The sequence below is a fragment of the Pagrus major genome, chromosome 2, assembly GCF_040436345.1.
Source record: "Pagrus major chromosome 2, Pma_NU_1.0".
Taxonomy (NCBI): Eukaryota; Metazoa; Chordata; class Actinopteri; order Spariformes; family Sparidae; genus Pagrus; species Pagrus major.
In genome coordinates this window covers 5,253,864-5,270,226 of record NC_133216.1, presented here as the reverse complement: position 1 = coordinate 5,270,226, position 16,363 = coordinate 5,253,864, and the positions used below count along the sequence as shown (strand labels likewise).

Below are 16,363 nucleotides of genomic sequence, written 5' to 3'. Positions count from 1 at the left end.
CATCAGTGTAAAAAATGAGATTCAATGCCACAAAACATAAAAAAAAAAACATGGGGTTTAAAGGAACAGTTCACCCAAACAAATGAAAATTCAGTCATTATCTACTCGCCCCCATGTCGATGGAAAGTCAAGTGAAGTTTCGTAGTCAGTTTCTGGAGCTTCACAGCAAAACAGTAGCTGGGGACTGTTTTAAAACATAAAAAAAAAAAAAAAACAAGAAGCCAAGGGATCCCAAACTGATTCGAAAGGATGCAATTAACTCCCTTTTTTTAACCGGGCTGTTAAGCTAAAAACATTGGCGCACATGCCGTCTGAAGCGGGTGTACAAGCTTTAACGTGCATCGAGGGCGTAAATAAAGTCTTTTTAGAACTATTTAGGATCCCAGGGGTTTCTGGAGACTTGGATTACATCGGACAAGCAGTATGGAGTTTTTTTTGTTTATTTGGACGTTTTTTTTTCTCCCCATCTTCTTTGTTTTTTGGACTACGAAACTTCATCTGACCATTGGCATGAGGATGAGAAGTTAATGACTGAATGTTCATTTTTGGGTGCACTGTTCCTTTAATACATTTTATATATTCAGTACTGTTTATTGCGCAGCAGTACAAAAGCTAAATCTGACTGGCGTGTTCTGCCATCAGCTCTCATTTTTGTTTAAAGAGGGCGTCGACTAATCAGACACACCTTAAGTACCAACACTACACTTAATTGGTGTCATCTGCATTCATTACATCCTGACCTCAACACACACCAGCATAACAAGACATTTAACAACCAAGACTGAGGAATGATTAGTGCTTAATTATGGTGACATTTGAATGATGGAATTAAATCAAATCAACCTGGCTGCTATGCAATTAATCTGTAATAAAATCGAGGTTGTAAAATCAGAGTTAATGTCCCTTAAGGGAGGTGTTCTCCCTTTCGCTCCCACTAATTTCTGCCAAAGCAGGTTTGAACGCTCATTTTCAGCCTAGCTTTTGTGTTCATGTTGACAAGGTTGCAGCTCTCCATCTGGCCTCACAGACTGTAGCTTTCCTAATCAAACAGGGTCTCCTGCAGTTCTCATCTAATGGTTTAACAACTTCTCAATGGCAAGAAAATATGTTGCTCTCGTATATTGGTATCTGCACGTCCAAAATGCCAATTGCGCCATTTAAGCCCTTTAACCAATAGATTGGAAAGGAATAAGGTAAAATGACCGAGGATAAAGACAGAAGCGAGAAGAGACAATGGACGGATGGATAGATGAAACCTGATTAAGAGACCAGAGTCTTACTGTGCAAAATAGCATGGTGACACAGTTTGGAAAGGTACAAGCCAAGCAAGCTTGTTATATAAAGGGTACAGAGTGTGCAAAGTGTACAGAGACTGACTAACAACACCCCTGGCATCACCTATGCTGACTTGCAGGTGACCAGTTACTGAGAAAACACATGAAAAAGACACCAATCATTAATCATTTCTCACAGTGCTAAAAGCTTGAAAAATAATTACAGCTAAGACATGTGATCAGTGGATAAGACGTTAACCTGCAGGCTCCCAGAAGCTAGATTAAAATAATCGCATAATTCATCATAGGTTGCAACCAGATGGGTGCAGGTCTGCCAAGTACCAATGCAGGTCCCTTTATGAAGGCCTGCTCTATTCAAGCTGATGAAATACTCAGATTTTAACTGTGTGCCATCCCTATTTCATGATGAAGGTCACAGATGCTGAGCCTGTTACACGGTGCTATGGCTTAAAGTAACAACAGTGGTAATGTGTGGATGAGATGCTGAATGATGCTGAACCTCCTCCGCAGTCCTCCAGAGAAGAACCAACAAAAAAGATGAACATCATGTTGTGAAAGACTGAGAGGCGTCGCTGAGAGACCTCTGGGCAGAAACAGACCAGAGTCTCCTACTTGTCTGCTGAAATGGTCTGCCCATGCTGCTCTGGGTTTTTAAGTATCAAATCATGTGCACACATTATAAATCTTTCCCCTAAATTATAAATTTGTGTGCATGAATTAACAGAATAGAAAGAAAGCCACCCTGTACAACACATCGAAGGGCTGTCTGAGATAACACAGTATTCAACAGCTCAAGTACATCCATGTATCTCAGTCAATACAACCGTATTAAACCCATTCAGATTGTCCATGACCTGACAACCCTTACCGTCAATGCACTGCATTATACAACTGCACGTGTGTGAATCCATCATCCAACGCTGGCAGACCAAGAGTAGAGCTCAAAGCTCCATGGAGCATCAAGAGAAAGTGTGCCAAGCGGACAAAGGCAACTGTAGTGGATGAAATTAAGCAATTATTGCAATAAATCTACCTTCATTAAGGTTAGAAGGTGCAACTTAAAGGTCATTTTGAAGCCTGCAATTTACGGTGCAGTTGAGTTATATTCCATCATACTGACATGTGTCACAAATTATAACAACTCTCAAGTTTTATCCCTACAGCACCCCAACATGAGCTTCCCATGTGTCACTTAAGAAAGCAAGACGGACCACACAACCATCAAGAACCACATTTGTAAGATGCTGAAAAGGTGCAAGCGACACATTCTTATTGTTAAAACTTGGTTTAAATTTTTTAAGTTATTTCACTATAACCTTGAATATTCATGGCCAAATATGTAACAATCAAAGTCCTAAACCTCACTTTCACTATATTTTGTCAAAATCTGCTAGAAAAGTGAAGGCTGACCGGTGATGCAGTCAGGCTGGCAGCCTGGCACCATTTCTGTCTGCTTTCATGTCTCCATTATAAACTAAATTAATGAATCAACTCTCGCTTTCATCCTGTGTTGTTTAGTTACTACACTGGGGAAAACAAAAACAATCCAATTGTCTTCGCAACAGCAATGCAAACAACAATTCCACTTCAATGCATTATTAATTAAGAGTTTAACAGTCATAAACTCAGCTAATCTGCTTCAGCAGGGCTACATGAGTTTGGACTGATCAGACTCAGAACAACCCAACAAACTGTCATCAGATTTTGATTCAAATTCTGCTCAGAAGTACATGAATCACCTTTTCCCAACATCAACCAGCCCGCTTGAAGCCAATATGAATCATTTGGACAAAAACAGAAATACAGAAATCTCTCAATTGAAACATGTGGCAGAAATATTTGGAGTTCACGTCAATCACTGGACAATTGTAGAATCAAAGTTTAAAACTGCTTGTGAAAAGAGGTTTTTAAGACCTTAAAAGACACGCCTGTATGTTCCATAGTAGGCAGTAACTATTTTTTCAGTACGTATAGTGAATTAAAAATGTTTCAAGACTTTTCGGTCAAATGTCTGAGCTGGAGGAGGAGAGATAATCACTGTTTGCTAGGGTTGAATAGGCTGGTGCCTTTGGTTAGAACAAAAAAGTTATTGTGTTACACCGACTGTACCAAGTAAGCTGTGTGCAGTTATAAAACGTGTTCTTATTCATGAAAGATTTTTACTGCCGATGTTCCCGATGTGCACATTACTAATCAAGATACCAAAAATGTATCTGGTAAAATGTCCAACTAACACCTGTTGATGATGTGGAGAAGTTTTTCTAATAACGGCCGTCTCTCTGCGCATTCACACCTTCATTACTTTAATGCCTTTAAGAAATTATCTAACTGTTTCTCTACCATTCATTTTAATGGACTCACAAACAAATCAGCGGTTGCCCACGAGACGGAGAGCCAGCAGAGACACTGAAAACAAAGATATTAGGGCTGGTATTATTATGTTCAGGCCCTGATCTACATGTTTTGTTATATTGCCTTCTCTCAAGTATGTGAGATACTAATTGAGCGGTTAATCAAACATGTTGATGGAGTTGCTCGCTTTAAAGCAGCTGGGCAAAGTTGAGCTGTTATCCAATCAACAAATGTGTTAGGGTACAAAATGTTCTCCAGTTGGCTTTCCTCATTTGACATTTTCACTAGTTGTTTGGGAAACAAATTCAATTTAACAGTTGGACCTTGTCCAATCACTGCTCCAAACAAATTAGGGAAATAATTCAATGAGTTTTAAATCCCATAGCATGTGGTCTTTACACATAATGCCAATTCATTTAGAGCCGTGATGAGAAGTACATATACACACTAAGCAGGCCAACACACACAAACACACACCCCTGCATTCCTTCAACGTCAGTGGAAACAAACATCAGTGTTCTCAGTTCGGCCTGAGGGTTTGATAAATGATTTAAATTAATTTGCCATTTAGTGTGAAAAAAAATACTGATGTTCCATTTGTTTTGTTCAGACGGATCCAGGGATCTTGTATTCTAAGAAAATCAGATTTCATAACTGCAGGGGGTGTGTGTATGTGTGTGTGTGTGTGTGTGTGTGTCAGTATGCCTACGGTAAGAGGTTGAGCTCCTATTTAGTCCCAGTGGGTCACACAGTACTCTGTATTTTTAGAGCGAGCTGGTATTAATAGACCCAGAGAGCCCTGGGAAGTCAGGGCCAACAGTGAGAACAAAATACTAAGCCAAGTCCAAAACACAGATGCCACAGTACTGCTCTGTGGACCGACACCAGTAAACACTGAGGCCAAACTGTTTAACAGAACTGATGAATGAATAATGTGTATGACGCAGGAGCCCACACAGTTACACAGTCGAGACTTTTTTGACATCAGCTGCTTCACAAACTGCATTTGCACATGGCGCCAGTCGAAATGTAGCCTAAGAGAAGGCAAATAAGTTAAACGTGCTTGGACACTCTGTACTCTCACTTAGGACAAGGCCGCGGCTAACACAACATGTATGACTTCACAATTTAAATCCTCTGTGAAAGCCAGTTCAGCGTTAAACCATGTCCTTCCAGGGTCTATCAAGTTCTTCTTTAGCTTTTATCAAATGTTATGGTAATCTAAGAGGACAGCCACGACCAACGTTCATGTCAGGTTCACCAGAGGACATTAGTTGGGTTGCTTCAGGTCATTTGTATCTATCTAACCTTTATCAAGATCCTATATTCAGCCTTTTTCAAATTATCAGAATCAGTGCTGTTTTGGTCCGATAACCAATAAAATAAATTAATTTAAAAATGTCCTAGTTCGGCTCTGATGCAGGCGCCTCTCTCTCTCTGTCTGTCTGTCTGTCTGTCTGCAGTCACCACCACCTTCAAACTTGTTACAAAGTTTGGTTTCTGCAATCTGTCCCGAGTAAACACTTTTCCCAAAAAGAAAAAGAAAAAAAAAAACAAAGGATCTCTGTAAAAGAAAACAAATCCAACATCTCCACACTGTTGAAGTCAGTCGTTTGTCTTCATGCACACAGAGTTCTCCAACAAACAGTGCTGTAACTATAACATGCTTTTAAAGATTAGTCTAAATTTGAACTCTCATTCACATTTGCTTTGTTTCCATGACTGTTTTTTTCTTCTCGCCACCTGAGATAAAGTTTCAACTCAACCACATCATGATCAAAATATTCCCATCTTCATCTCAGTGTCTAGCCAACATCTTCACTGCACGTAACAAGTATGAAATCATGTGTCAGGACTATGCACTCTGGAAAATAATCAACTAGTTGTTTTTAAAGTGATGGAAAAGTCCCTAATACTGAGATTCAAACTGTCAAGAAAAAATGACTCAGAACTTCTAGAAAGCTCAGTTTTACCAACATAATCCTGATTCCTGTGCAATAAAATGTACCTAAGAGTCCAATTAAACATTTATCACAGCTATAATTTGCACATTTAATAGCAGACCTGATGTTTTTTTTCTTTCACTTGCAGGTACATTGTTGACAAGTTAAATCAAGTTTGAAACTTTCATCTTCTGTTGCTTTTTGCTTTTGACTGTTAAACTTTATTAACTATAGGTTTCGTTTTTCAGAAAAACTACTTATGAAACGTGTTTTTCACTGTTACGCAATGCTTCCTAAAAGGTGAACATACAACCCCGGTTTAACACAACCTGCTCACATGAACAACACAACACACCTCTGACGGGCTTTTCCCTCGCCTGCTCTTATGTCACACTCATGTCATGTGGGTTATGTGGCTGCTGTAATCACTCCCTTCATGTCCACACACAAAGGATTCAAACAAGCCCAAAATTGTCACCCTTATCACCACCTTCCACTGACACAGACGTTGTTCTACATCTGTAGTATATACACAGTATTTCACCGAGTTTGTACTGGTGAAGCTACCTGCGGGCCTTCTCTGATAAGTTTTATGTGACAACCTTTGTGAAAGGTGATGTGACACGGACAGTTTTGAACAGTCTTTGTTTGAAAAGTAGACTAGCGGTGACGAAGACCGACTGTTGCGTCCCCACATCTCTCCTTCATCTTGGTCAAAAAGCTGCGCTTGAAAACATCACAAAGACTAAAGCTGGTGGCCAACAAGCTTGTATGATCTGCGCCTGCGTGAAGGTAAATACCTCTCTGCCAATATACAAACAGTTGTTATGATTAAGCAGCATTTTTTGACACTGCTCTTGACAGCTGTTCCTAATGGAGAATATGTCTGATAAAAAGTTGAAAACTGCGCTGGCGAAGAGGCAGAGGAGAAAAATAAAGAGAAGTGGGGCAAATCATGGATACTACAGCGACAGACTCAAGGGGCTTTCCCTTTCTTTTTACGTTTCTCTTTCCTGCACGAACACCGCTAACCTGAACAGCCAATCGGAGGGATTTCTCTCACCAACGAGCCGCCGCAGATTGAACGTGCTCAATCAGCCAAAAAGCCACTGACGAAGGCTGTCTAGTGCGGGACACACTGCACGGACTAGGGCACAGAGCTAACAGCTACAGAGCTAACAGAGCTAACAGCTAAACACACAGCAAGACTGAGAGTCACTGTTCAGAGAAACACAAAGCATTAAACACAACAGGTTTATAGTAAATAAAAGTACTGAAGTACAGTTTGGAGGTAAAAGTACTTTGAATGCTAATACTTTTAAGTAACAACTATAGATGTTAATAGCTTCAGGACGGTTTACAATCTGTTCTGGATGGTTTGAATTGTTTTTCAGGGTGATTCCAGGACGTCTGTGAAAGAAGTTACTCTGGAGCCATGCCTTATCACATACAGCTAACAACCCAGACGAAGCAGCAATTACACGACTGAAACTGAAGATAGGACTCTCAGTTTCTTTGCAGCAACGCAGAAGTATAGAAGTATAAGGAGTTGTTGGTGTAAGGAGTTTATAATTGTATGTGTTAAAGTGGTACAGAAAACTCAACACAATAAATGTCAAACATCACAACTGACACTCCTCTGATCTGAAATCTGCATGAGCCTTTTAAAAATCACTGCGCTACACTCTTGAGAGGCTGAGAGCTGAATTTTAAACAGAACAGTTCTGTCAGCTACTGTATTGATTTGCACAGCGTGAAACTTTCAGAAAAATCAACATGGATGATGACAGGCGAGCTACAGATGTTGACTAGAGATTACTTGGTTTAGAGATGTTAAATAAGCTATCAAGCCCCCGCCAACTTTCACTCATGGAAAACCAACCTAGAACAATAATATGAAGCAGCGTCTAAGTGACACACATCAGTACGTTTTGAATGATTATCAGAGGCAGCACCCAATAAATTACAGCCCTCAGACTCTCTCTGAGGAATGAGGTTTTAGATTTTGCAGGCTTCTGTTGGAATCATACAAAACCAGTGAGTGAAAAAAATATTTCCCTCTTACCAATGTGACAGCTGAAAGGCACTTATTTGGAAAGCACCAATCATCAATGTCTGATAATACAGCAATTGTTTCCAAACTATGAACTGAGAAACTACTATCGATCCCGGAGACATGATTTGGTGTTGATGCAGCCGGAGCGGGTGTTGCTTGCACAGAGGCAGTGAATCCAAAACTCGTAACTTTTAAGAGGAGAGGTGGAGACTATATTCGTAAGCTGTCAGAGGCTGTAGGCAGGGGAAGGACACAACTGGAACTTGTTCAAAAGTCTCGCAGGAGGAAAAAAAAACTAAGTATACTGCATTTTTGTCATTTTTGGTCAGAGCATTCAAGTGTAACAAATAGGCTGGGAAACCCAGTCCATGGATTGTTGACCACATTCAGCCCAATACCCATATTTATTGCCTGATTTTTATTAGTCCCTTTCATAACATTGTTTTTTTACTTCCCCTTTCCTTCAATCACAAGCGTGTTTTCTCCTCTCCCGACATGCACTTTGTTTTTCTGCAGCCTGGTGTTGGAGGAATGCATCAGTCTATGAGCATAACAAGAGGTTACCTCAGGTCAGCACCCATTTGAATAAACATCTAAAAATGAGATTCAGCTGAAAAAAAAAGAAGGTATTTCTACTTTAGGAGAAGTTAATCCACAAACTCGGATCTGCTGCTCCTTCTGCACTCACAGTTCTCATACTTGTTGGGGGTAAACTGCAGTGCATTGTGGGACAGTACACAGGTGACAGCCAACGAAAAAAATCAGCACACTAGGGGGGTTGTGGCAGGTTGCTGTGGCAACAAAACATGTCACGGGGCTGAGTAAATATAGGCTAACCAGTAGGCGATGTGCACAGAGAAGGCCTGCAACACAGGAAAGGCCACAGAAAAAAGAAAAACAGAGACATTTGTGAAGATCTCAAAGCTTTTCTGTCTTTTGATGAAACTGATGACCTGAGATGTACCTTTCTTTATACCCCAAGGGAAAACATTATGAAGCAGACAAAAAGCAGTGAGCTAAGCAGAGGAGGAAGCGAAAATATGAGGCTAACTAATTTAATGAAACCACGACCAAGGTGGATACTGCACTTCTATGTGATCTGGAAAATGTGAGCAGTTTACACAGAACTTGTTGGCTACTTCAGACAAACACCTTCTCAACAGAGTGAAAATTAATTGGTAAGAAGACTGTAGGCACCTCGTCCATGGTTTAGCCTCAGCTCAGCTCAGGGACAGGGAAGTACTGGGCTCATTTTGTACAGAGGGTCAAGGGTTGTATCCTTTCCAACACATTCTGGGAAGAAAGCCAAGTAGAGCAAGGAAAAAGACCTAACTGCAGCCTCGGTGCAGGCGTTACAGCACAGAAGCAGTCGGAAAACGGAGGGCTGATGGACGGAAGCCATTCAGTGTCAAGATGAACACACACCTATCAGAAGACGACCAGTCTGTCCAATCAGATACAGTGTCGCAGGTTTTCCCCACGGGTCAAAGATCATCATCAATGAAATGAGTTAAAGAAAGCACTCCACACATGGTGCACATACATTATCAGAGCTGCACTGATGAGTCAGCTTATCGATTAGTAGATTGACAGAAAACTACTTTGATCATTTTTGGCATAAAAATGGCCGCAAATGCTGCTTTCAGCCTTTCAAATATGGAGATGTTCTGCTTCTCTGGGGTTTATATCCTATTGAACTGAATTGTTTGGTTCTGGACTGCTGGTCAGACAAAACAAGACATATAAAGACGTTACATTAAAGTTTGAGAAACTGGGATGGACATTGGACTACTTTCTGACATCTTATAGACCAAAAATGAATCAGTTAATGTTGAAAAATAATGTGCAGTTGCAGCCCTAAACAATCTGTGGGTTTGTGGACTGTTTTCTGACTGAAACTGTTGCTTCCCTGGGGAGCAGTCGGGGTTGTAAACAGCATCGTTTTCCCAAAACAAGACTGAACAAATCATAAACAGTGACCAGCCAGCATAACCTGACCTTCACTAAAATAACTTACCCTAACATTAGCCCAGCTGAGCGACAGAAGGACTACAATTACAGATGTCCAATCCACAGTCAAACTTAGATATCACCCTACTATGACTTTAAACTGGTCATAAAGAGTGGTAAAGGTAGAAATAAAAGGTAAATGTCCTCACCTGAAGAAATGATGCAAGCTGGGAGAAACTAGTAAAAATAGTAAAATCAAAAATACATATTTTATCCTCCTTCCTGTAGTACCATTTTTCCATCATGTTTGCTTTGATGTGGGTTGACAAGTTTTGGAGATATCGGCCGTAGAGATGTCTGACTTCTCAGGAATATAATGGAACTAGATTGCACACAGCTTGTGCCTAAAAAATACATTTTAAAACCTCAACAGCATTGTCTGTTTCTAGAAATCATGACCTGGTTACTCAAGATAACCCACAGACCTTGTTGTCAGCAGTTTCATGTAGGAACCGTTTTCTTTCCGTATCACTACGCAGTAGGAAGTGTGCATTCAATCATTGATGAGAGGCTAGATAACTAAGCTAACTAAGCTAGCTAACACTACAGCTCAGCCAAGGAGGATGCCATTAATTCATGTTTACATCAGGCATAAGTATGTGCCCTCGTCCATGAGTAGATGCACACTTTATTTTGCGTGGTGGTACAGTTTGCAGGTGTAGTTCAGCTGAAAGAAAATAGTTCCTACATGAAACTTCTCTCGTGGAAGGCAGACATCTCTTCGTCTGATATCTTCAAAACTCTGCAACTCACGTCGAAACAATACACAGATAAGTCGCTCTACAGTTAAGAGGAAAAATATGCATTTTTGATTTTGGGATGAACTGTCCCTTTAAGATGGAAAAGAGATGAAAGAAAGCCAAAGACAAGATGAAAATTCACCTGGATTTAAAAAGTATACTTGCAATTATTGCAATGGATTTAAAACAAGGGAAATTACCTCCACATTATCAAAGTGTTTGCACATGTTTAGCCTTTACTGGCTAATCCACAGTATGTACTCTATCAGACACTTTGTGAAGTAACCAATCTTAATTTAAAAGTAATGTTCTTTATCTTGTTTTTCTGTAAAACAGTGAGATTGCTTTTCAAATTCTAATAATACATACCAACTGTAAGTAATGGCATGATTACAAAGCATAGGACAAGAAAGCTTAAGAGGATAGAGGTGGTGACAGACGCAGCATCCGGATGTATAATCCCAGTTAGATCCTTGTTTGTTTGTTTGTGTATTTGTATGTAATACAATTTGCAATACACCCTACTTAGAGGGAATAATGGTATACACTGCTGGAGCCACACAGAGCTCCATGAGACCTCCACAATGATCAAATACTATTGTGCATTCACACAGCAGACTGTACAAGTCAAACAAGCCTCTGCCAAGTTGTGAGGAGTTGAACATTCACATACCAGGAAGTAACTCAGTGATTTTCTCTAGTCAGCGTATGAATCAAAATGTTGTGCATTGTTTCTCTAATTGTTGCATTTTTAACACTTTTTTTTTAAACTTCCTATCAAGTACGGTAAAAGATCGTCCACCACTTCCTTGATGTATTTGATTTTTGTTACCAACCTAAAGTTTTAGCCAAAGAAAAGATGATATTGCAGATGGTTTTAATAATGTATAAGGCACTTTAAAATGCAATGCGATGTGCAGTCACAGCCTCCTCAACAAGACTTGTGATTGTTATCTGTTAACGTGTAAAACGCAGTACTAAGTTCCCACGTTAATGCACTCTGTTTGTAAGACTGCTTAAAGAGCTTTCATTGGTTGGATATGATCAGAGCCTCATGGTAAAGGAGGAACGTGGGCTCAATTCTCACCGAGCCTGTAATCCCACCTACGGTTGGTTTTGTATGTGGAAAAGTTTACTTTGATGCATTTTCCTGTTTGAGTCATCTAGTCTAACACTGACGGGTTTCAAAAACTTGTAAACAAAACTCCCACAGGCCCAAAAGTATGTCATTCTTTTGGATATTGAGACAATATGGCGGTACGACAGGGGTCAAAACAAATCAGGACTCCTCTCCCTGTGATCATGTAGGATTCACTCTTCAGTAGATTGTACATGTTCGTATGTTCACATCAGTTTTGAGACTGCAACAATTAATCAATAAGTTGATGGAAAGAAAATGAGGTCGCAACTATTTTGATAATCGATTCAGTAATTTTTAGAGGTAAAATGTCAAACGTTTGCTGAGGATTTGCTTGCTTTTTTTGTCATTTATTATATCAAATGTGGGGGATTTTGGACTGTTTGTTGGACAAAACAATCAATTTGAAGTCGGGCTCTGGAAATTGTGATGAGCATTTTACACAATTGATTGTATTGATTAATCGATTATTTTTGAAAATAATCTGTAAATTGTTTGAAAATGAAAATAATCATCAGTTGCAGCCGTAATCTTAATCTTCTAAGTATACACCAGACTCATCTTGTTACACAATGCCTTCCGAGCATAACTAAGTGCTGACAAACAGAGGTGAACATCCGACCTCCTTCACCCATGTCACGAAACTGTGTACAGTATCTGAGGGTTAAATCCTGTAGTTGGTTCATATTACATTCTCACTTCTAACAAGAACCACGAACTGCAGTCTCACAAGGTCTCAAGTGTGGTAACCTGGTGCACACCTGAGATCAAATGGCATTGTTCACATCTGAATGAACAAACTGAGGTTAAAACGCCCGCTCTGACAATTCCTGGTGTGACTAAATATAAGAATGTAATTGGAAAGGTTGAGGACCAGCAGCCGTGTGGACAGAGTACTTTTGTCAGCAAAAACTGTATGCAAACATATGCAAAAGACGAGCACACAAGGAGGCACAGAACTACAACAGACACTGGGACAATAACGCAAGTGTCACAAAAATGCCTAGCCTACCTGCTTCTAGTTAAGGATTAGACCGAGGCCTTCCCTTTTTTCTTCACTAGGCCTATAGAGTCCGTTACTTAAGTGTCTTCGTATTCTGTCGTGTGGAAACGTTCTCAATATCACATTATTCTTTCATAGCTCACCTTAGCGGTGCTCCCTGTAACTCACCCCAAAGTTCTCAGATCACCTAACCAGATAAGAAACACTTTGTCAGCAGCTCACCAAATCTGTCTCTGCTTGCACTGGAGCAGTCTGTGTGGACACGCAGCGGCTGCCACATGCCTGTTCATTCAAATCGACTCCGGACAAAACAAAAGAGGCAGGAACTTACTATACGATCATAGATACATCAGCCTTTGTGTTGTGACTGCCGCATCATCACCTTTTGTGTCACTTCTTTTAGCCACTCAAGTCCTATTAAAGGATAAGATCACCCAAAAATGAAACATTCAGCCAACTGAGGAGACAACTGAAGAAGCTGGGGACTTATGGTCTGGTATAATCCAAGTCTCTGAGATCCCAAATTAATTTGAAGAGATATTATATGCACCCTTGATGTGCGGTCGAGCTTGTGCACCCACTTCACAGGGGGTGCATGCTAACATTTTTACTAAGCAGATACGGTGAAGATTTCAGCTTAAAAAGGGGTGTAAATATGTCTTTTCAAATCAATTTCTGGGCTTCAAGAGACTTGGATTACGCTGGATGAGCTGTATGGAGCCATGTTATGATGTTTAGGTTGTTTCTTTAAACTTTAAAACAAGTCCACATCTACTTGAGTTGTTTAGGAGAAAGCCACAACGCTGTTTTGCTGTGAAGCTACAGAAATGTTTAGTATGAAACTTCAGCCAACTTTTTATCAGCATGGGGGTGTGTAGATAAAGACTGAATTAAATTTTTTTGGTTGAACTTATCCTTTAATACCTCTATTTGACAATGCACAGCCAAGAAACAGATCTAGAGTCCATGAAGGTAAGAGGTTTTACCCTCAGGTGAGATCCTTTGAGTAATATACGGGGTACAGAGTAATATAACCCCGTTACCGACCGGAGTATTAATATAGGCTCTGTGTGTTTAATATAGCCGAGCCTATAAGTTCTTTGTTGAGTCTCTGTGTGACTGAAATGAGCCTAATGATGAAGCGTCATCCTCCGAGCGCACTTTAATTTACATTCTTGAATCGCACCATGTATTCCTTGTTCTGTGGACTAAAATAAAAAGAAAGAGATTTTTGTCTTGTCACGTCATTATAGGCTACATTATAGAAGGTATAGGTCTGTTGTGTTTCATATGACTGAGCCTACAATTTAAAATAAAATATTTTATCTCATAATATATCAGACTGTGATCCTTCGTCTGCCTGCTCATCACCGTGTCCAAGGCCATTCATTTATTTAAAAAGATCTAGGCTATTTAATTGTTCTATATAGGGTTTGTTGACTGTAACTAAAAGGTAGTGTAATAAGTAATATATTACTCTATGCAGACAGTAATATTGTAATTAATATACTACTTTAAAATAAAGGTAACTCGTAATATATTGCATTTTGAAAGTAACTTGCCTGACATACTAGATTAACTGTTTCACGCAAGGTTTCCTCATTACTCACTACAATAAAATCTACGGGGACCAACTCAGGACAAAACACGTACAAAAACACAACACAACAGGCTCGTCTGGAGGCCTACAGGTCGGCGCCGGTGGGCTGTCCTTCTCAAACGAAAGTCAGGAGAGAAGAAGATGCTCTGAACCAGGAGATATTTCACTTCCAGCTGAAAGCAGCGCACAGTGTACTGTGGCTCTGAAAGACAATTCGGATCAAGTTGCAAACTCTGTTAGGTGCTATATATAGCTCACCAGGATATTGTAGATACACAAACAGCATGACGTGCCTGTGCACACACACACACACACACACACACACAGGAAGAGAAAAGCTGTAGTATCTCTGTGTGTGTCTGTGTGTGTGTGTGTGTGTGTGTGAACAGGTTTAAGTGCAGCATTATCACAGTATATTCAACAGGCTGAACTAGCAGGGGTCATGGGTTGTCATAAGGCTGAGACCACACACACACAAACACACAAACACAAACACACAACACATATACAGTGAGAGAGAGAGAGAGGGAGGGAGGAAGAGACAGGAAAAAGGGTGTGTGTGTGTGTGTTAGAGCACTTTCCACCGGCTGTATGTCAACATTTAGCTACAAAATTATAATAAACCAACACTAATCTTCAACATATTCATGTTGACAACTAACTTTAACCAACACAACCTTTATAAACCTGCAGCTTGACGTCCAGCTTGTACGCTTGACTTGTGCGTGTGTGTCTGAATCACAGCGGGGCAGGAAATGACTTTCAAAATAACATATTTTGTAATTATAAAACACATATTTTTCCTACACTGAATTAACGTGGAGCACGTTACAAGTGTCAGACGCGGTGTTGAGCAGCGGCAGCATTAACCTACATGTCGGTGTCCACATGCCCGCACGCTGCGTGGAGGTGACAGCCAGGTATCGTTACGCAGTCCGTCACCTCCTCGACGGAGGGTGTCTTTTTTTGTGTGGACGAGGTTTTGTGAGCTAAAGCAGCTAAAAAAAAACCCCGTTGCTCTGGCTGGGTCCGACAACATTAGCTTCCTGACAAGCTAATATTAGTCAGTTAGACACACACACACACATCTGGATTGAAATGTTTCTGTGAAAGTGGAGCAAAGCACCTCGTCAGGAGGATTTCAGGACGCGTGCCCCTGGTGTGAACCCACCGACTTGCTGCGCCAGCCAGGGTCCAAACCGGGGAGGGGGGGGGGGCTAACTTAGCATGCTAATTCACGTCTTTCGCTAGCTCTACTTGCTTTGTAAACCTGACGTCGACGTAGCACACATCTGCTAGCTAACGGGATTGTGAACTTTGTTATTGGCGACCCGAAGACTTTAAATTTAAAAAAAGGGAAGAGAAAGTTACACGAGTCCCAAACACACACACACACTAAAAAGGAGACACGGGCTGCGTAAATACGCGAACAGCTAGCAAAGCTCCGGCGGTGACAGTGTTGTTGGGGAAAATGCTGTGTTACTGTACCTGGTGTGTGAGATCAGAAGAGGCCGATGTCAGGCAGCACTGACGGCCAGTCGACATTCCCCGGAGTGGCCGCCGCCGCCACCGCTTGCTCCGCTCCGCCGTACCACTGCGCAAGATGGTCCCGATCCCGATGTTTGATAAGAAGAAGAAGAAGAAAAAAGGGAGCTGGTGCAGTTCAGATGGTTCAGATGGGTGATAAATAACACGGCAGCGTCTAGGTTGAAGTTTCGGCTGAAATCAGAGGACGCGTCACCTTGCAGCGGTTCATGACTCCCACTGTTCAAGATGCAGAAGAAGGGCAGGACGTTGCATTTCTCTGCGAGTCCATGTCTCACTCCCAGCCGCTGACAATAATTAGTGTGGCCACACGGGCATCCGTATGTCACTGTGCTGATATGTCACACTGGACTTGTGTGTGTGTGTGTGCTGCTGCTGCTGCTGGATCACAGTGGGATTATTATTTATTATTATATCATTATCCTAATATTTCCTGATAAAGATGATGTCAACACACTGACATGAAATTGACTTAAAATAAACTGTGGGTGTTTTTTTTTGTTTTTTTTTTATTCCTGGAAGGCGAATTAATCAATCAGTGAAATACCAGATATGACATGTTTTAGATCAGCCTTTACATCTCAGATGTTTTCTGATAGAAGAGGATCTGATGATGATTTCAAATTGTCAGAGGAGCAACATCAGAAACACTCGGCTGAGCTCAGACACTTTTAGGTTTTA

At 40.7% G+C, this 16,363-nt stretch overlaps 1 protein-coding gene across 1 annotated transcript in view; it reads right to left on the bottom strand.

Annotated features, from left to right (window-relative positions):
- Positions 1–15,964, bottom strand: part of bcl9l (bcl9 like) — a 29,534-nt gene extending 13,570 nt beyond the window's left edge. Inside the window, exon 1 of the mRNA XM_073481218.1 lies at positions 15,626–15,964. The gene's annotated coding sequence lies outside the window, so the exon portion shown is untranslated. The remainder of the gene's footprint in view (positions 1–15,625) is intronic.
- Positions 15,965–16,363: the final 399 nt, after the last annotated feature.